The sequence below is a fragment of the Pipistrellus hanaki genome (assembly GCF_964339955.1).
Source record: "Pipistrellus hanaki genome assembly, chromosome: 12".
NCBI lineage: Eukaryota > Metazoa > Chordata > Mammalia > Chiroptera > Vespertilionidae > Pipistrellus > Pipistrellus hanaki.
In genome coordinates this window covers 12,004,000-12,024,540 of record NC_140514.1, presented here as the reverse complement: position 1 = coordinate 12,024,540, position 20,541 = coordinate 12,004,000, and the positions used below count along the sequence as shown (strand labels likewise).

The following is a 20,541-nucleotide window of genomic DNA, read 5'->3' as shown; positions in this document are numbered from 1 at the left end:
ACATGGATGAATTAAAAAACATTATTTTGAGAGAAAAGCCAGAAACAAAGGACTATATGGTGCATTATTCCAGTTATTTGAAAAGGAAAACCTACAAAGACTGAAAGTGGATTAGTGGACATCTGGACCTGAGCATTGAAACAAGAATAACCTCAGATGAGCAGAAGAGGTCATTGGAAGGTGATAGAAATATTCAACACCTGGATGGTGATAATGGTGCATGACTTTAAAACCATGAAATTATATCATTCAAATCGGTGAACTTTGTGGTATGTAAGCTATTTTTAAATAAATGTTTTTTTTAAAAAGTAACAACTCCTTATTTAAAATTCAAATATCACAGAGATGTGCAGTGTAGAAAATGACAATGCACCTCCTACCCACACCTTAACCTATCCAATCACTGTTTGCTGTGTCTTCCTTCAGACTTTTCCATGCATATCACTAGACATACTTGCACACACAGACAATGCCACCATATTATATATGAAGTTTTGTAACTAACTTTGCTTGCTTGTTAGAATATCTTGCACAAGAAGGATTAGTTTCCAGTCAGAGAAGAAAGATGATCATCTCTGTGCTTTAGAAATTAACCAAGGATGGAGAATCTGAAGGCAAGGACCAGTTGGGAAGATTTTAAAAAATGGAGGAGGTGTGTGCCTGGCTGTATGAATAGGCTGGTGTGTGTGTGTGTGTGGGGGGGGGGGGGGGGGGGGAGGGGCATGCCCTTAACCTCTTTTAGTCACCCCAAAGTGAAGGAAGAGGCCCTACTTACAGTCTCAGAGATATCCTCGGAGTTCCCGGCATTGCTGTAGTACTCCACCTCCAGGGCCACAATCTTCCCTGTCTTCATGAAGCCAACCTGATGAGAAAGAGAGTGGTTTCCCAACAGTCCCCTTGCTCCTTCTATCTCTACCTCCCCCCTCCCACCCACGCTTCCTGGAGGAAACAGAAAGAGCAAGACACCATACCATGAAAGAGGGGGAACATAAGACATCATCAAAACCAGAAGAAACTTGTATCTTCCCAGGGACAGACCCAGGGCTCAACCCTGGAACACCTTCTCCCCACCTTCTCTCCTTTCTACCTGCACCTGGCTTCTGGTCCTACCCCTGTCTATCTCTCCCTGTTCCCTCCCACTTTTGCTACCTGGAGGATAGAAAATACAGTGTGGGTAATGGCAGGGCAGGCAGGGAGGGCTGGAAAAGTGATTGGAGTCTCTCCTCAGAGCTTTTGGCCAGCAAACAATAAAACCTGCATTTACAAGAGCTTCAGCATGCTCTGACCCCCCTCACTTAACGCAATCATCGAAACAAACTCTTAAGGGTCATTTGATAAGTGAAGAAACTGGGACCCCCAAAGACCAAGTGACTTTCTTTAAGCCCACAGAAATTAAGAGAAACATAATCCCTTTGGGGAAGCTCAATCATGAAACAATGAGAAGAGTTCAAAGTGCATGTGTTCAAAGCCAGCTCATGGAGAGAGATGAGGCCCAGGTTCACAGAGCTAGAGCTATACTGGAACCCGAAAGTTGGCACTGATGTGCAAAGGGAAAGGATGCAGGGTGAGAACAAGAAGTGGTCACCCATGGGAGCCCAGAAAAGGCCTGTCTTACAGGCAGAGCAGGTGCCCATCCTAACAACGGGTGCCTCTAACAACCTGTGCATGTCCAGGCCCTGGAAGTTTTGTTTCTCTGTGAAATAATAGTCATTCTGGTTTCCATAACCAGCTGTGAGCACATTAACACTAGGCCATCCTGCAGGAAGGACTTCCCCAGGCCTGCTGACCAGTCATGTTTCTGAACCTGAGTGGACAAAGACTGAATTCTCAAAAGCTGTGACCACCACCACCCTGTGATACGGGAGGCCTGCCATCATCCACAGCATCACTCCTTAATGTTGGCCAATATGAATGTCTCCTGCAGCTATTTCTCCTTGGAACTTTTACAGATAGTCCTAAGGAAAGAGAGAGTCCATCCTAAGGAGACGGCACTGCCCACCCTGCAACAGCCCCCAGCATCTGGACCTTGTATCTGGCCAGGAAGGGATGTCTGCCTCCTGTGATCAGCATGTCCTCATCGCGATCCAGCATGCAGCGTACAGGGCAGCCAGTCCTGAAGGAGATACCGGAGGGTAAGAAAACTGGGGTCCCTGCAACAGGCCAGCCCTGTGAGTTTCTGGGGTGAAAACAGCAGGAAAGAATGCTTTTTCCACGTGGCACACTAAGCACACTTGGGTCAGCCTGCTTTGCTATATAGACACTTGACAAGGTGGGCTGTGTCCTTGTCCTCAGGGCTCTCACACCCTCACAGCCAGGTGGAGAGATCAGGACACAGGCACCAGAACAAAAAGAATCACTTGATGTTATCTTCTCATCTATGCCCCAAAGTTCTAAAAACAGCAAAGTAAGGAGAATCTACTTCCCACAGAGGGGAATGCAGGAAGCCTTCATGGCAGAGGCAGCCTTCTTCTTCCCAGAGCCCATGGGGAGGACTCACTTGTATGCAGCCATGGCCACTGCCGTGGACACCAGAGTACTCCGGGTCTCCTTCCCTCCAAAGCCTCCTCCCATTCTCTTCACTCGGACCAGAATCCGGTTGTCTGGAACCCCCAACATCTTTGCAACACAGCTCTGTGGGCAAAAGAAAACACACTTGCTCTGAACACATCATCTGGACTGACTTCAGTCTTGACCCAGAGCCTGCCTGGTAAGGACAGGACTAATTACTGCTGTGAACCTGAAATTCCTAGATCCCAGAGTCCACCTTCCTCCCAGTGCTGACCCTTGGATAGTGGTGCTGGGGTCCAACACTAATGAGTCACTGAAGACTGAATTCAGACACTTGCATTTACTCAAAGGGGCAAGCAGCTAGTCACATCTATTTTCAAAGCAAAACTCATTCCACTGAGCCAGGAACTGGTGGATCAAGAGGGTAGAAACAGCTGCCAAACACACTGGCATCTGCTTTCACATAATAGGCAGTAGAGTAATGAGGGTTATTCAAGCTGCTGCAGATAATTTAGTGGTTCCTGTATCTATCACTTACCCAACACCTTCATTCTATAGGCGAGGAAGCTTAGGAGAGATATGATGTGACCAAAGCCATATAGCACTGGAATCACAATAGCTAACACTAGGCTCTATCCAACTATTAAGACCCATCTAATCCAACCCTCTTATAGAAGAGAATAGTTTTGTAACAAGCTCAGTGAAACCAGCTTGTTGGTGACAGGGTCTAGTCCAGGACCACTACCCTCTAATTCCTTTCTGAACTAACCCAAGTCTCCCTCTTCCCATTTCCCACAATGCCAGGAGCCCCCTGGTGTCCTTGCCAGGCCCCTGAGATGACCCACAGGACACCTACCTGGGTCTCCTTGGTGTTCTGTGTGGACACAAAGAGCTCCATCTCCCCTGCCTCGCCCTTTGGGACAGCGATGGTGCAGTGAGTCTCCATGTAGAAGTGCTCTTGGCCACCAATGTACAGTTCACCTGGGAAAGCACAAGACCCCACAGTGAGCCTGCTGCTGCAGAGGGGACATTTGCTTAAGAAGAGTGTGTACTTGCCAAGTGCCCAAGGCAAGAACCAAGTGCTCAAAGGTAACCTCTAGGTTCCCCAACTGGTGTGGAAGGGGTCTCAGTCTCAGCAATCTGGGAGCTGAACCCCCACCTCAACAAAGAAACCAGAATGACACTGAAATGCATCAGGCATGAAGCTCTCTTCATGCTGCAGCCAGTGGAAATCGAAGAGATTCAAACTATTACTGTAAAATGTTGGAAGAGATAAAGAAAGAATCAAAGAGGTAATTGAAAAGCTAAAAATACCTTCCAGAATGGTTATCAGGCCAGATAGTGAGCTAACTTACCAGTGGCTTAGCGATGCACAATAGAAACATAGAAAATTCCAAAAGGGGCCTGTCTGTTCAGCAGCATTGCCCTAGGGTTGGAGGTATGCACCTGATTTCACAGTGTGGATGGTGGAGGAGAAGGAGGGGGGCAGGGGACTTGAGAGTTGAAGATGGGTAAGAAAGGCCTTTGCAGGGAAAAGGGGAGGGCCAAGAGTCCACGTGGCTAAAGGCCCTGGCAAACCCAAGGCAAACCCAAACCAGGCATCTGAGGCTGTTATCTTCCCCAGACAGTCTTCCAAATCCACCACACTGATCTCCATTCAGGTGTCTCCAGCCCACAGTCAGAAGAGTGGAGATGACTAAAGGTCTTTCCCAGCCAACTGTCTACTATTTCCTTACAAACACCAGAGGAACTCTTCTGTTTGAAAATGATAGGAAATCACTTCCTTGCCCCAGGACTCAAGGTACAGCTCTTGAATTTCATTCACAAGCCAGGGCCGGCCCAACCCCACTGCTGCATGTGCAGCTCTACCTGAAACAACGTTGTCTGCTTTTGAAAACCCCTTCTTGAGGTTTCCTTTCTCGATCTTCAGCTCCTGTCCCCAAAAGGAGTTGTTTTTTATCGCATCCTGAGGATCAAAAAGAAGCTTCAGCAACTTGACTTTCAGAGGGAGGAAGGTGGTTTCTGAGTGTGGAAGAGAAGCTCCCAGAATGGTTGCCCCTCACATGGGCATCTCTTCAAACTTCTCATACGGATTTAAAATAAGCTCACATCAGAGAAAGATAAATATCACATGATCTCACTCATTTATGGATTATAATGAACAACATAACTAATGAACAAAAACAGATCCAGAGGCAGATAGTCAAACCTCAGAGGGAAGGTAGGGGAGGGTGGGGGTAAGGGGGAGAGGTCAACCAAAGGACTTGTATGCATGCATATAAGCCTAACCAATGGACACAGACAACAGGGGGGTGAGGGCATGAGTGGGGGGGGTGTATTGGGGGTATGAGGACACATATGTAATACTTGAACCAATAAAGAATTTAAAAAAAATTGAGTAGCCCAGAAAGTCATATTCCTCCCTTTCCTCTGACAGAGGTGGACTACCTTAGATCTTGAGGAAAAGCAAAGAATCCCTCAAGGACCCAAATGGAGCTGAAATTGGGTAGGAGGGACTCAATGACTGAGTGTAGGATGACAATGGGGAAGTTTTCACAGGACCACTCAATCCCAGGGCCGGAAGAGATTTAAAAACCCATCCAGCCAAATCCCACCAGCTCCTCCAATCTCCAATAGAAGATCCTAAACAGTGTGCTTCCAGAGACAGGGAGTTCAGCCCTCTCACAGGCAGCCCCTTCTCATTACCTCAATGGAGATAATGGCTGAAAGTTCTTCATAGGTGATTTTCACTCCTTGAGCTGCTCTCTGTGCGTGCTCTGCGGTGTCGCTGACCACAGCACCAATGATGTGCCCAACGCAAGTCACCTAGGGGTAGAGCCTGACTACTGAAAAACACCACAAAACTCCTCAAAAAGCCAATTATTTTGAATTGTTCAAAAGGGCAAAAAGCAAGTTCCCTGTCCCCACAATTTCCTATTAATGCAACATGTTAGGAATGCCCTGCGGCCTTTTCATGTCCTTATTCTATGACTTGGGTTGTGTGCTCCTTCATAAGTGTTTAGAATCTGTGGGAGTAGAATGGAACTTGGAGGTGACTGGTATTAGAATGGCAAATGTATTTCATCTCAAGGGCCAATTCTGATGCTTTAGCACTCACAGCCTGTTGAGAAGCTGCCCAGGATAGAATGTGGTGATTGATTAGTGATGTCTGCCTTGAGCAGCAGAATGGGAGATATGGGCAGCATGACCTGTATCTGTCAACTCGGATCTACCACAGCTCCCTTGTTCTTCTTACAAAGACATGGAGACCCAGACAGCAAGATCACAATTGGCTTGTTACCAGCCCATGATTAAATCTTAGGCCCTGACTCCCAGTTTAATTTTCCTTCCACCACCCACTCTCTTCATCTTCTGTTTGCCAAATTTATACCAACAGCTCCTCAAATGCAGCCATCATGTCTTATGCCCAGAAGCAGTAATTTCCAAATGCTAGGTCTTAGATTTGATTATTCATAAACAAGCTTTTAGTTATATTTATAGAATAATTATTATTTTTAATTAATAGGTCAGTTCCTATAAAAGATTAATGAATCTCCTTCAGAGAGAATTTTCTTTTAACATGCCCCCCAAAATAAAACAGCAAACAAAAAATTTGCCCAACTCATCTCTTTGGAAAATGAGGTTTCTGACAATAGGAACCAATCCTTAGTATGCCTGTCTCTGGTCATTATTTCTTGAGGACCCTGTTAAGTCATTGACTTAACTGGTTAGTGCAATGGTTGTTGAACCTGAATGACTCTCACTAACCATAATGCTATCCATGATCCTGGGGTATTTGGAGTTTGTAAAGCAATTGGTTTTTCAAAAGCTCTCCCTCTGGAGTCCTTATGCTGTGGGTCTACAATTTTTCTTTTCTTCTTCACTTTTACAGCAATAAAAAGGCGAATGTGCCCTTCAGCAAGACCGATCCACTTCTAATTTGCAACATTTGGAATTATAAAATGACTTAGAACTACTCTATAAGTATATGGATTTTGTAGCTGCTGTTTTGAATGTTTGGAAACTTGTTTTCCTGACAGGACTCCATATATAGTTGGAATCAATATATGAACTTTCATATAAGTGAATTATCAGTATCTCATAATGGTGGTATTATGATTATTATCTGGTTAGTTTATTTAATGTATTTTTATTTTCTTTTAGTAAAGGAACTCAAATACCTTAAGAACCTGATTGCTAGTCCAAATACAATCACCAGCCTTTTTTAATACCACGTTGGCAGGGAGTCATTCTACTATGTACAAACAGCAGCCATCAATTAAATAAGCAAATAAACATTAAGTGGAAATAAAAAGTGCTACCTAACATATTCTATTCCTTTACTGATTGTCCTGAATATTGGCCCTTGGGATGATGCCAACATGTGCAAATGTCTAGTCTTTTCAATTTGAGGGTTTTGGAGGAATGTGCAAAAGTTAAAACTTAAATACTCATTTCACTAACTTCATATTTTAAAAATGCAAGCCATACCTCATCCTTCGCAAACACTGTTTCATCATTACCCGTTCCAGTTATGTTACTCCCAGGAATATCATCAGCAGAGACAAAACAAACAAACCCCGGCACCTTCTGAGCTTCTGAAATATATATGGACCTGCAAGAGTGAACAGCATGAGGGGCCAGCAGGAAAACCAAAGTGGGAGACCTGCCATACAACTGTCCTCATTTTGATGGACTTATTACTATGCCCTGTTCCAATGTCCAAGTACAAGGGAACCCAATCATAGTGAACAGCAATCTAAATGCTGACTAAAACCCACCTCACAGCTAATATCCATCCAGAATGAGCATGTTAGGGCCCTTGCTGTACTCATCTAATGGACCTGAGCATCGTAACACAGACAAATTTCTCTCCCCACATTCACAGGGCTATCCCAGAATGGTAGGGCACCCCGGTTATAATTAGACAATTCAGGCCTCCAAGGGAGAAAGCATGGAGAGTCCATCAGTTATAACAATCTGAACTGTGTCCCGCTCACTCTGGCCCATGACCCCATGGGGACATAGAGCAGAGGCACCATAGAGAAAGGTATGGGAATTGCTCTGTACCAACCAGTTTTCAAATAGGTAATCCTCTCCAGAGCCTCAGAAAGTCACTGTCATTTTCCCCACTTTACATCTGGGGAAACTCAGGCTCAGGACAATTAAAGAGCTTGTCCAAAGCCACCCAGCCAGTGAGCAGTGTAGCGAGAATAGGACTGAAGTTGAGTTGTGAAGAGCGCCAATGTCAGGTCCACTTATGCTCCACTGCACTCCCTTCCAGGTGCCGGCAGCAGGGAGAGCCCCATCACTGCATTACCTCAGAGCCCCCCACCTCACCTTCCCACACCCATTCAGACATGCCTGGAACAGAGCAAAGCTGTTTTGAGTGGAGACAGTGCATGTCATGGTATTCTCAATATGGACTCAAGACAAGTGCAAAGGCAAATGAATTTACCTCACAGCTGGCAACCATATCATCTTAAACTTTTTTCAGGGACCTGGAAGAGTTTCCCATTTCTGCGATCTTTCCCTAGGCTAGGAGTGCCAGCAGAGGAAAGACCAATGACAAGGAGACCCGATCCCACATCCATGCCATGGTAAGACCCAAGGAGGGTCACTTGTCACTGGTCTGCTCAGCGGGATGTGTCCCTAGGGCTCAGCGGGAAATGAAATTCCCGGCTCCAGCCTGAACACCTAGAGGCAGCACAGCCCAGTTGCTAATGTTGCCTGGCTTTAAACTCTGCCTCTGCCACTTAGCAACCTTGAGCCCTGGGAAAGCCAGTTACCCTGCCTGTGCCTCGATTTCCTCATCTGGAACATGGAGAGAATAATAGGACCTGCCTATAGAATTATTGTGAGGAATAATATATATAAAATGCTTTGCACCAAAATATGGTAATTAAGTTCCATATAAATGTTAAGGGGTTTGTTATAATCATTACTATTATTATTAATTTATTATTATTAACATAGAGGTGGCATTCTTGCCGTTCAGGCTGTCAAAGTTCCACAGGCAGCTACAAGTGACTATTTTCTGCTAGGCCCTTTGTGGACACTATCATTAACCCTCACAAAAGCATCCTATTGCATACTAGTATGTATGGCGGAACTTAGAGCTTAGGCACAAAGGCCAACGTCATGGTTGTTGAGCACCAGAGCAGGAATCCAATCCCAGGTTCCTCACTCTAAGGCTGTGTTCGTGCGAACTCACATTCTTCTCTAATTTTACATGGAAGATTAGCCCATTCCCAAAGTACAGATCTAACCTGATCCTGTTAAGGGTCTTTCAGTAGCTCGTCATTGCTATTTGGCTCAAATGTAATCTCTCTGCCCAGCAACTCCAAGGCTTTGCTGGTCTGGCCCCTGCTTATCTCTGCAAGTCCACCCTTCACCCTCCTGGCATCCCCAATCCCCTAACCTCTCTGGCTCCTCTCCAGGCTGTAGTTTTAAGATGATCCCCATTTTCCCCTCGGGACTGACAAGGGAACCTCTCCAGTGCTGCTCCCAGCGCCCCCCTCTCCTAGTGTATTTCCTACACTCACTTGATCTTGGCGTGTGCCTGGGTGCTGGTGACGAGCCGGAGGGTCAGCTCATTCTCATAGCGAGGGATGTCGTCACAGTACACGGCCTCCCCAGAGGCCTGCATGGCCGAGGCCAGGTGGGGCAGAGGCCGGCCCACCACGTCCTCCTGAGACTGATCCTTGGGCACTTCCTGAAATGGCATGGCCACCAGTCAGGCTGAGCTGGGGGGTGGGGGGGGCGGGGGGGGGGGGAACTGTTCTTCCACAGGCCCAGGGAAACCATGGGGAGTCTCAGTCCAGGTGGCAAAGCAACCCTAAGGAGTGAGAACGGAGGGGCAGGAGGGGAGCAGGTGAAGGAAACAGAAAGGTGGTCACAGGATCACCCCACATAGGACTGGGGGAAAAAACAAGAGGGGAACCTAAGTGTCCATTCACTAGAGATTGGGTACAATGAATAGTATGCAAATGTGAAAACATACTTTTGAAAAATTTTCATTAGAGGGAAGGAAGTATGTGTTAAGTGTAACAGGGCATAAAGCATTGTGTATGTGTATATGTAACAATGATTTGAATTTCATAGTAAAAAGGAGCATGTGTTATCAATATAGCATATACATAAAAAGGTAAGTATACAAATAAGATTTATCTCTTAGAGGTATGATTTGGGGTAATTTATATTTTCTTCTTTAGTTTTTTCAGTATTTTTCAAAGTGTTCTAACATGAGTTCATTTCATAATAAAATTCTGTTTCATGTTTTAAGTAAAACTGGTAATGGCCAATAGTTATTGAATGTTTACTATATGCTAGGAACTACCTAAGCTATTTACTTTTATGCATGCATTGAATCCTCAGAACTATCCCATGAAAGAGGTACCATCATTATCAGATTGTGGGAGTAACTGGCTTGCCCAAAGACACAAAGGAAATGAGGATCCTGTCCAAGCTTCCATGGTGATGAAATGCCAGAGTTGGATTCCAGTCTAGGGCGCTGGGCCCCAGAGTCCACGCACTGAGCCACTGCATTCTAGTGTGTGGGCCGATGAACTGTGGCCTGTGGGCCAAATCTGACCCACTGCCTGTTTTTATAATTAAAGTGTTATTGGAACACTACACATTCATCTGTATATTGCCTCTGGCTGTGCTAGAATGACAGAGTTTAGGAGTTACAACACAGACTATATGGCCCACAGTATCCAAAATGTTTCTAGAAAAATTGGTCCTTTCGCCAGTACCTCTCAAAAAACTTCTATTGATAGAATGTTGGTTTTGTTGTTGTTCTGTTTTGTTTGCTTATATGATCCAGAGAACTCCTGACTCTGCATATTAGTCCCACAGAGGGGCCAGAAAAGATAAAATGGGAGGAGATTTTCCTTTAAGGAGCAGGTGAAGATTAAAGTAATCCCAGGACCAGAAAGAAGCTCACTACAGACTAATTCATATGCCTTTCAGCATAATGATTATTGCTTGTCTCACTTTTTATTCTTATATGTTCAATAGGATATGATCTCACTCATCTAGGGGAAATGGTGAACAAAATAGACTGATGAACAAGAACAGACCCAGAGATAAGGTGCCATGTGTCAGACTGTTGGACCTCAAAGGCAGGGTGGGGATAAAAGGGAGAGATCAACCAAAGGACTTATGTGCACACATATGATCCTAACCAGTGGTAAGGACAATAGGAGGGTGGGGGCATGAGTGGGGGGTGGGGTTGGAATGGGGGTTGAGGATTGTGATACCTTAATCAATAGAGAAATTCATTTTAAAAAATAAAATAAATAAACAAAGAAAGTAATCCCAGGAGAGAAATTTAGGTGAGTAAGGGGGGAAATAGATTCACTGACATTAACATACTTCCCATTTTCTTCCCTGGATACTTATGCACAACAGTACGGAGCTTTCAGCACCTACGTGCAATTCAAGTAAGTCATTTGCCGATAGTCAGCATCATCTGATGAACTCTGCAAGGCCCTGATGTTAGCCACACACTGTCTCCACTCACCTGGAAGATCTGGACGTCAGCTGGAGGGTCTTTCTGAAAGAGGAAGGTGGCACTGGCAAAAGTGGGGTCCAGTTGGCCACATTTCTGTGGAGGCAAGATAACAGAGGTGACCTTGACTATTTCCATCATTTACCCCAACCTTGGTTGTCCCTCAACTGGTAAAGGTAACAACTGTTTCCCTCATCTCCTCATTGGACACTCCTCACACTGGCTGGATCTCAACATCTGACCGTGGCCTCTGGGAGCTCAGTATTAACTCACAGCCTCTGCCTCTCTGCCCCCACCATGCCCCCTGTGTAATGAGTGGCGCGTACTTCCGCCCACACACTTAACAGCTTCTGTCCTCTCTGCATTTATGCATGCTGCTCTCTGTTGGCTATCCTCCTCCGAGCCTTCCTGGAAAAGTCTTTCTTTTCCCCCTCAATTTTGTGGGAAATATTTAACGATATGGTAAATATTCACCATATAATCCCAAAGGACTCAAGTGGAAAATAAAACTACATGCAGCATGATCTCAAATTTATATAGGAAATGATATATCCAGATAAAAAAAAATCTTAAGATGAATATATATATATATATATATATATATATATATATATATATATATATATGTGTGTGTGTGTGTGTGTGTGTGTGTGTGTGTGTGTGTATTGATGGATAGAAGGAAGGACAGAGAGAGATATAGATAGATAGCAAGAGCGAGAGAGATGAAGTAGACAAATAGAATGAGACAGATGGACAGATAAATGTGGGGGAAAGTTCAGAGGAAGAAACAAAAATATTAGCAGGGGTTTTTCTCTGGGATCTGAGAGTGATTTTTTTTATACAATTCTGTATTTTTAAACTTTTCTACAATAAGTCTTTATTACTTATATAATCTGAAAACATTGCCTTATGATGATTTTCAAAAGAGGAACTTTGCTCTGCTATCCCCACACCTGTGAAGCCTCCCCCTCCTTTAGTCCTCAGGCTCCATCTCAGCAGTTATCACTCTAGACTGGCCTTCACTGATCATGCTCTCTCCATGCTCGGTTGCCCCCTGGTGCCCAGTGGAATCTTACTGTCTAAAAGGTGCAAAGTAAGTGCTTGTTGGTGAACCCATCTGGGGAGCTGGGTCCATCACATCAGCCAGCACCCTTTCCTGAATGTACATCCTTGCAGTGGCTGGAGAAGCCCCACTTTGAATTCTCCTTCCACGCTCCACATTCTCATCATTCTCTGCACTCCCATTCCAACTACAAAACCATGGTTGTATCAGCTGTATGGCTGAAGGATCATCTGGTCTACTTGCCCCCCTTTTGCATATTTTATAACTGAAACCTGAAGTTGTGAGCTATGTAGGTTCCCACATGAGATAATGACACAGATGGAACAAGAACCCATGCCCCTGACTCCAAGCCCAGGGCTCTGCCTCTCAGCCACCCAGTTGGATCCCATCTCCATGTGGCTCCCTGGGCTATGTCCCCGGTCCTTGCTCCTCTGCCCTTTCATGTCCACAGGAAAGAAGCAAGTTCACCACCTGGTCCACAGCACTGTCTCACCTACACCAACTACCCCAATTCCCAAACAAAAGTGCTACAGAGAGTCCATGCTTTACCCAGGCCCACACTCACATCTTCCGGGTCTTCTTTGCCCAGCTTATGAAGCACCGTCAGGTAGAACTTGAAGAAGAAGCTGAGGGTGAGTGTGCGCCGGAAGTCCACCATGCCACCTGGGGCATCAGGGGGCAAATACAGCTCCTCCACCAGGCCTGCACACACCTCGTGCAGCAGCTTCTCGTTCCAGAAACTGCCAGAGAGCAGGTGTGAGAGAGCAGTCCCATCCCGCTCTCAGAATCATTGTGCAAGCGGTGAGCACAGAATCATGTCAATCTCAGTTTGAAATCCAGCTCAGAGACTTAGGCAAGTTACTTACTTCCTAGACCTTCAGCTCTCTCCTCTTTAAAAACAGATCCAATTTTAAAAGACAGCAAAAACAATAGTTAAGTCTATTGAGTTCTTACACTGTCCTAGGTGTTTTTTATGAAACATCATTTAAAATTAAAATTAAAATATATAGTAGGGAAATTTTTATACTCATTTTTATACTTAGTGAGAAAACTAAGGTGTGGTTGACTTAATCCTATACCCATCTAGTAAGTGTTGAAGCCAAGAATTGAAACCAAACTCCAACATTAAGATTTACCTATGCATATAGGTATGAAAAGGATTACATAGGATAGTGCCAGTGAAGTGCTTGGTTCAGTTGCCCCCATATAGTTCCTATAGTGATAGTAGTAGCCATAGTAATAGTATAGCACTAGTAATAGCATTAGTAGCAATACCAGCATTAGTGGCAGCAACAATACTGGTAGTAGTAATACTAGCAGTAGCAGATGCAGTGCTAGTAGTAGCACTGGTGGAAGCAATAGTAATAGTAGTAGTAGAAACAGAAGTAATATAGAAGTTGTAAAAGAAGCAGTAGTAGTAACAGTAATAGCAAAAGCACTAGTAGTAATAGTAGTAGTAAAAGAAATAGTAACCACAACAGCAGTGATACCACTACTAGGAGTAACAGCACTAGAAGCAACAGTCCTATATAATAAAGAAGTAATGTGCAAATTAACCCTCACTCCCTCATAAGATGGCTGCCTATGACCAGGTCAGAGAAAGGATAGTGAGGGATGACCAAGCAACTGAACAGCACACTGTGAGGGGCAACCGGGCTGGTGGGAGTGGGGGGGGGGGGTGAAGGGTGACCAGGCCTTCAGGGGTGGGCAGTTGGGAATGACCAAGCCAGTAGGAGGGACAGTTGGGGGCAACCGGGCTGGAATGGGGGGAGGAAAACAGCAGGGGGGGGGAGCAGTTAGAAGCCACCATGCAGTCAGGCAGGTTGGAGATTAGGAGCCAGCGGTCTAGGATTGTGAGAGGGATGTCTGACTGTCAATTTTGGCCTAATTCCAAAATCAACAGTTGGCAGTCGGACATCCCCCAAGGGGTCCCAGATTGAAAAGAATGCAGGCTGGGCTGAGGGGATCCTTCCTCTATGCACAAATTTTGTGTGCTGGGCCTCTAGTAGTAATAATAGTTGTAGCTGTGTAGTTTTAGTAATAGCAGTAACAATGGTAGCAGTAGGAGCAGCAATGGTAATAGTATAGTGGCAGCAATACTATTGGTCATTATGCTACTAATAATAGCAGTAATCACAGCAGTGGTACCATGCGAATAGCAGTAGTAGCAGCAATAGTAATGGTGCTACAGGCACAGGAGGAGCAGCAGCAGCATAGGGCAGTAGCAGGGCTGTTTTACTGTAAGCTCTTACTTCGACAGCTGCTTCTGAGTAGTCTTTAAGGCTGAGATGGTTCTGTCAGCCATTCCGCCATAGCAAAGGGCCAGCTCCTTCACCTGTGTGGTTCCTGGCTGGAATAGGACTCTCATGCCACAGGTCACCTTGGCTTTGTCATCGTCTCTCCGGGAGGCCTGCTTAAATGCTGAGAAAAACTCGCCCTGAAAGAGAACAGGAAGGCATCCTGTCTTGCAAGGACTGCAAATGGTGAGCCTGAAACACGGGGATATACAGTGAGGTGAGGTGAGGAGAAAATACCATGGCACATCAGCAAGGAGCTGGTGACAGGGATCAATGATTGAGGCCTAACCATCACATTTTCAGAAGTTCCAGATAGCATTCCCCAAAACTGGGAGAGTCAGGCCTTTTCTCTATTAGTCAGGAAACAAAGTCGGGACAAAGAAGATTGGGGTGCTCTCAATCCAATAGTGGAAAGAAGTAAGAGTGTTTTCACCAAGTCTCCTCCAAGACCCCTCAGGCCCGAGAACCTTCCCCACTCTGGTGCCCAATATCAGAGCACAAGACCTCTCAGGAGCTGTGCCAAAACCACTGTTGGCTGGACCGCCTCTCAAGCAGATACAGAGAAATGCCCAGAAGTGTTTGAAATAGCCTGCAGCTTGCAGCCTCCTCACTGGCTCCATAACCTGCTCTCCCACCAGTCTACGGGCAGTGCTTAGAAATCTGGCCTTTTGGCTGAAAGAACGAACCAGGCTATGAGGCAGTAGCTGCCTCTGTGCTTTGATCACCCATGTCCTGGGTCTAAGCCAGCTCTGTCTTTGGGGACAGGAGGAAAACGTGAAATGCTTTCCTGGTAAGGACCCTGGGCTATCCAGCCCTCTCTGTGTCAGGTTCTGCTTGAAGTTCGAACTCACAATGGGAGCACAAACTCGGATCCACCTCCCAGCGGGGAGGTGTACAGGAAGGGCTGTTGGAAAAAGCAGGAGACCACTGCTGAGGTCCGAAATGACCACAGGCTTTTGTTTGAAGAAGCCATAGAGGCCCCTCCTGATGCTAAAGCTGGTTCCACTTCCTGGTGTCAGACAGGCCCTGGGGCCATGAGCCCAGACCTTGAACTTGGTCATGGGACACAGGTTCCAGCTGGTCCAGGGCTGCGCCAGTCAGGAAATGTTAGTGTCACCTCAATTGTTCCTTCTTGAGAAATCCCTCCTAATCCTGGGTGTTAACATGTCCTTTCTTTAAGGAGAGATATTTTATGTCCCTTGTCTGGCAAAATAAACACTGAGCAGTTCTATGCCTGTTCTTGCCTCTTTTCCCAACTGCATAACTTAACTTTTTTTTTTTTTTTTTTTTTTTTTTTTTACCAATCTGTGAAATACAAAACTCTGGGAATCAAAATGGTTTATAAGGAGAAGCTAGAGCACCATTAAGAAACCACCTCAGGGTTGTAATTGCTCTAATTTAATTAGCATTTTCATTTAAGAGGTTAAAATTAGCCAGGATGAAACACGCCTTGTAACACTCAAACAGTAGCTGTGGAAAACCCTTAATATGCTCCCTTTTCGGTGGTTCCCCAGCCTCTCACTTTCTACAAGGCCCATCATGGAATGATGTGCTGCTGAGAGAGTCCAGAGTCACGCCAGGTGAAGCCACCACAGGTCCCAAGGAACAAGAGCAAGGCAGCCAGAGGCGCCCTGATATGCTGAACAAGTTGGAACCTTCATCCACCCAGAGCAAGGGCAGTGAGTAAACCCTTGTCAAGCCCAAGGTTGCATGTGAAGGTCTGACTGACAGGCAGCTGCTTCCCTTAGCAAACCAGCCCCACACTTCACCTGAGGAAATCGAGTCTCCTCTGACCTGGGGAGGAATACTCGCCAGCAGGTTTTGTCCTTAAAACTGTGTTGCTAGTTACCAGCTCCACCAGGAACCTACAGAATTATTTTTCAGTCCTCACAATCACCTTCCCAGTAGGTAATATCATGCCCACTGCACAGGTGGGAAAACTGGGGCTCAGAAAGATAAACTGACTCACTTAGGATCACACATCTAGCTTCTGTCCATGAGGTATGCTCCCTACCCTAAAACTTCTCATTGTCCAGAGAGGAATACGGCTGGCCAAAGGCAAAGTTCAGAGACAAGAGCATCAGTGTTACAGTTGAGAGATGCTAAGGTTGATCCTGAGGCCAACTCTGCTCTCCTTGTCCAGAGCCTGGTGGGTGCAGGGGTGATTAGGGCCCAGCATCTTACCTTCCTGCTGTAGGGGATCTCAATGGAAAGCAGTATCTCTTCTGGACTTAGCAGTGTCTTTCTGTAGGCAGGGAAGAAGGTGTGGTCCATCGGAACCGTTCTCCTGGTGTCTGTACAGAGGCAAGATGAAGAGGGACTGATGTGAGAAGGCCCAGGACAACCCGGCCAGTGGGCTTCTGCATCCGGGTCTCTGATGCCCACAGTCAAAGGGAATGGATGGCTCAGCTGGGGTGAAGGCCCTCCATCTGAAATCCTTCAGCAATGGTGTGCTGGTGAATGGTTAACCATCAGATGCTTGGGGTATAGCCTTGGTTTGCTACTGTCTATGGTATAAATACTCCCACCAGAGCTCATTTCAAGCTACCAGAATGACTTTACTGATGTGGAGCTAGAAAAAGTGTGGCAGAGTCGAGTCAGCAGGCCTGCTGCCCTCTGCAAGGCCTGTTTACAAGGTGGGACATTGTTGTCCTCTGGGAACATGGGTCTCCAGAAAGTTCCTAGCATTCCCTGATAAGAATGGTTCGCAGTTTGTAAAAACAACATGGTTTATGCAGAACACCTTTAGACTCTGGTATGTCCCAGGCAGACCTGTGTGGCCATCCCCCAGTTAGACCTCTGGGTGCTGAGCCCCTAAGGAGTTCTCTGGCCACCTGCACTTCTCATGGGAAGCTTGCTGCGGGAGGAGTCAAGCGCCTCCTGTGTGATCCGCTGGGAGGCCCTGGCAGCTTGTGTCAGATTTCCACTGGGCTTTCCTCCATGTGCTTTTCCCTGTGCTGATTTTAGTGATTCCTCCTCCTGTAGTGAGTCTTAGCCATGAGCATGACTATACTCTGAGCCTGTGCGCCCTCCTGGCAAGTCATCAACCCAGGGGAGGTGCTGGGGCCCCTCTGACAAGGAAGGATGCATATTAGCACCACTCCATAGCATCTCTGCTGAAGATAGATAGATGGAAGGAGCCTCAACAGCACAGACAATAGTAAAATGAAGTAAAATAACTAGCAAGTGGTGAATTTTGAGTGTTCATTCCCTATGTCATTAATATAATCTGTCTTATATAACTTGCACGCTTATATAGCTTAATTTTTCATAACGGCCATGTTTCACACGCACGGACCACCCAGCAATCCAGTGTGGTGAGCTGGTGCATTCTGGCTCCAGCATCTCAGTAGGTAAGGCATCTGGACAGTGAATTCTTAATAAAGAAGTGGCCCAGCTCTCCTGGCCCCAAGCATGAGTGATCCCTTGTAGCTTCCAGGAATCTAAACTATAGGACAGTGGGGTCATAGGTCCTTGGGCCCTGTCCCCAAGAGTAACCAATCTTGTGAGACTTTTCTCCCCCAGGACCCTCTGCCCGAGGCAGCTCACCTCTGGACACGATGGTCATCTTGGCCCCGCTGGCCATGAACACCGGGTTGAGGTCAGAGATGGGGCTGGCATTCATGATGTTCCCTCCAATGGACTAGGACAAGCAGAGAGTGTGCGTGAGAACCCAGCCGGAAACCCATGCTCACCAAGCTGGCTCCCAAATGCAGGGCATGAGGATGACATGTGTCATCTGTGGAGGGAGGCCCGGGAGACACAGCCCGGTGCAGTAAGAGCTCTGCAGTCAGAACATCGAACATTGTGCGAAACATGAGATATGAGCCTGGCCATGGGCCCCAGCTCTGAAATGTAGCAGTCAGTCTACCTCCCTCAGTTAGCCCGAGTGGACCCATTGAAACTCAAGTGCTTAATGTCACCCAACCTGTTTCTGAAAGGGCTAAGGTGGCTTATCACAGAAGCCATAATACAACAGAAATAGTAGATAAAGTTCAACGACAAAGAGGAGGAAGATTTGAGGATGAAAGATTTGTTCTAATTGGACCTGAGCTTCCTGGCAACTTGGCAAAGAATGCTGGGAGAACCAGACCCAGGGTGTTCACTACGGGAAATGAGGGGGAAAGCAGCTGCAGGAAGAAAACAAGTCCTCCCTGGGAGTAGATGCCCGCTGAGCTGGGGCCTCAGTAGAGATTGCTTGTTTATATCTCCTCATCTACACCCAGAAGTGGTCGAGGCTTGGAATAAAGTGTGGAGAATGGAGTGGGTTATTTTGCCTTATTTTTTTAATTTTTAAAACCATTTTTTTAAATATAGAATAGAAGGGATAGCTTTCCTCCCAACACCATAAAAAATCATGAGCCTCAAATGGCACTGTGTGGGAATGTCTAGGGTTTCATAGGTAGGATGACTGTGACAGCCAGCAGGTGGAGGCCTCCCTCCTCTCAGGGAGTCTACCTCTGGTTCTAACCCCAGGGCAGAAAGGCTGTGCCCCTCCCTGATTTTTCTCTAACTTATCTCTTGTCTGCCTTCTGAGAGCCTGGGCCAATCAGAAAGGGGGAGGGGGTGAGCAGGAGGCCCCATCTCTCCAACCTCATGGAGAAGACTGAGTCCAAGTGAGTGTCACCTGGAGTGGCCCACAGACCACCTGCATCAGCAGCACCTGCAGGCTCCACCCAGCCCTTCCAGGCCAGCATCTCAGAGGCAGGGCTCAGGAATCTGCATCTTTAAGAAACACTCAGGCAGTTCTACCCATTCAAGTGTGAGGCTCCTGGTGTGATGGAAGGCCCTGTTCCCTGGGCCTCGAGGCCCCTGGGCGGGGACTCACCGCCACAGACTTGACCTGCTTTCCGGCAAACCAGCGCATCTGCTCCAGGACGCCTCTGAACACCTCTGTCTTGTGGGCAGGAAGCTCGGCAACAGCATCTTTCAGGGTCTTTTCCACAGAGTCCAGAGGGCAAGCGGCTCCAAAGGAGATACCTGGGAACACATGCTCAGGATAAGCCATCCCCTGCCCAGCGCAGAAAACACTTTCAGACACAGAGTCTCAAGCTTCGCAGCAACCTAGTGAGGCTGCACCAGGACTCTCATCCTTAACCCGATGAAGAAAAGTTGGCCAAGAGAGGTGAAGGGACTCTCCCAACAACACAGAGCTATTGAAAGATCCCAGACTCAACCCCAGGCCTCTTGTCCTACAACCAGAGTGCTCTTTCACTAAGCTAGCAGTTCTCCACTCAATAAAATCAGATTTCTGTGGGCAAAGTCCTGGAATATATTTTTTCTAAAGGACCCAAGCACAGCTGCCCACCCCGGGCCCCTGACCCCGTGAGTGATTCTAAGGTGTAGCCAGGATTGAGAATACTATTGGAGATCTCACAGCCCTCGCCCACTGATGCCTACCATGATGGAGAAAGGTGGTGAAGGTTGCCCCTTCCCCCCAGTGCAGGGTGGCTTCAGGATAAGTAGGTGGCAACCAGACCCAAATGGGAGGTTGTTCTAGGACACCCCCCTCCCCTGTCTCCCAATGGGACCCATCCCAGCATCCCAGCCCCTCTGGGGGCCCGGATGAACGTCCCTTACCCTCCAGGCCATGCTCCACAAAATTCAGCTCAGGGATCCAGGCTGGGCTGATGATCAAAGGAAACAGCTTGTTCTTAAACTTCATCTCAATGCCTCGAAGGAAACAGATAGCCTGAAGTTAGAGGTGTGTGTGTGTGTGTGTGTGTGTGTGTGTGTGTGTGTGTGTTTAGGAGCAATGTTAGAAAACACGGGACATTAAAGTATGTCAGTAACTCTCCTAAGCACTACGTATTTTATCTCATTTAACCTCACAGCAGCCCTGGAGGATGCTCTGATTTTCTCTGTTTATAGCTCAAGAATCGGAGGCACAGGGAGGCTAAGTTTCTTGCCCAAGTTACACAGCTAGGCATGGGCAGATTTTAGTACTTGAGCTATTATGAGATATAATATAACTAATAATGACACGAAAGTTTAACATGCAGAGAAAAAGGAAAGTTGACTGAAAGAAAAACTTCAAATCGGCTAATCAAGGTGGAAACTCTATGGACAAACTGGCCCCATTCCTCAGACTCAGTTACACAGCACCTCCCCCAGGCTCGATCCGGGGGAGGCAGGGTGCGCAGGGGACTGGGGCAATA

The 20,541-nt window shown here is 46.6% G+C and overlaps 1 pseudogene across 1 annotated transcript in view; it reads right to left on the bottom strand.

Moving 5' to 3' along the window:
• LOC311630983 (xanthine dehydrogenase/oxidase-like) overlaps positions 1-20,541 on the bottom strand; it is a 63,236-nt pseudogene that overhangs the window by 17,384 nt on the left and 25,311 nt on the right. The window contains exons 10-24 of the transcript in view: positions 19,964-20,056; positions 19,212-19,363; positions 17,933-18,026; positions 16,568-16,677; positions 14,339-14,523; positions 12,652-12,826; positions 11,036-11,119; positions 9,054-9,223; positions 7,000-7,123; positions 5,215-5,334; positions 4,378-4,474; positions 3,365-3,489; positions 2,498-2,631; positions 2,026-2,113; positions 776-862 (exon numbers count right to left, since the gene is read on the bottom strand). The product of the transcript in view is annotated as a xanthine dehydrogenase/oxidase-like (transcript). The remainder of the gene's footprint in view (positions 1-775; positions 863-2,025; positions 2,114-2,497; positions 2,632-3,364; positions 3,490-4,377; positions 4,475-5,214; positions 5,335-6,999; positions 7,124-9,053; positions 9,224-11,035; positions 11,120-12,651; positions 12,827-14,338; positions 14,524-16,567; positions 16,678-17,932; positions 18,027-19,211; positions 19,364-19,963; positions 20,057-20,541) is intronic.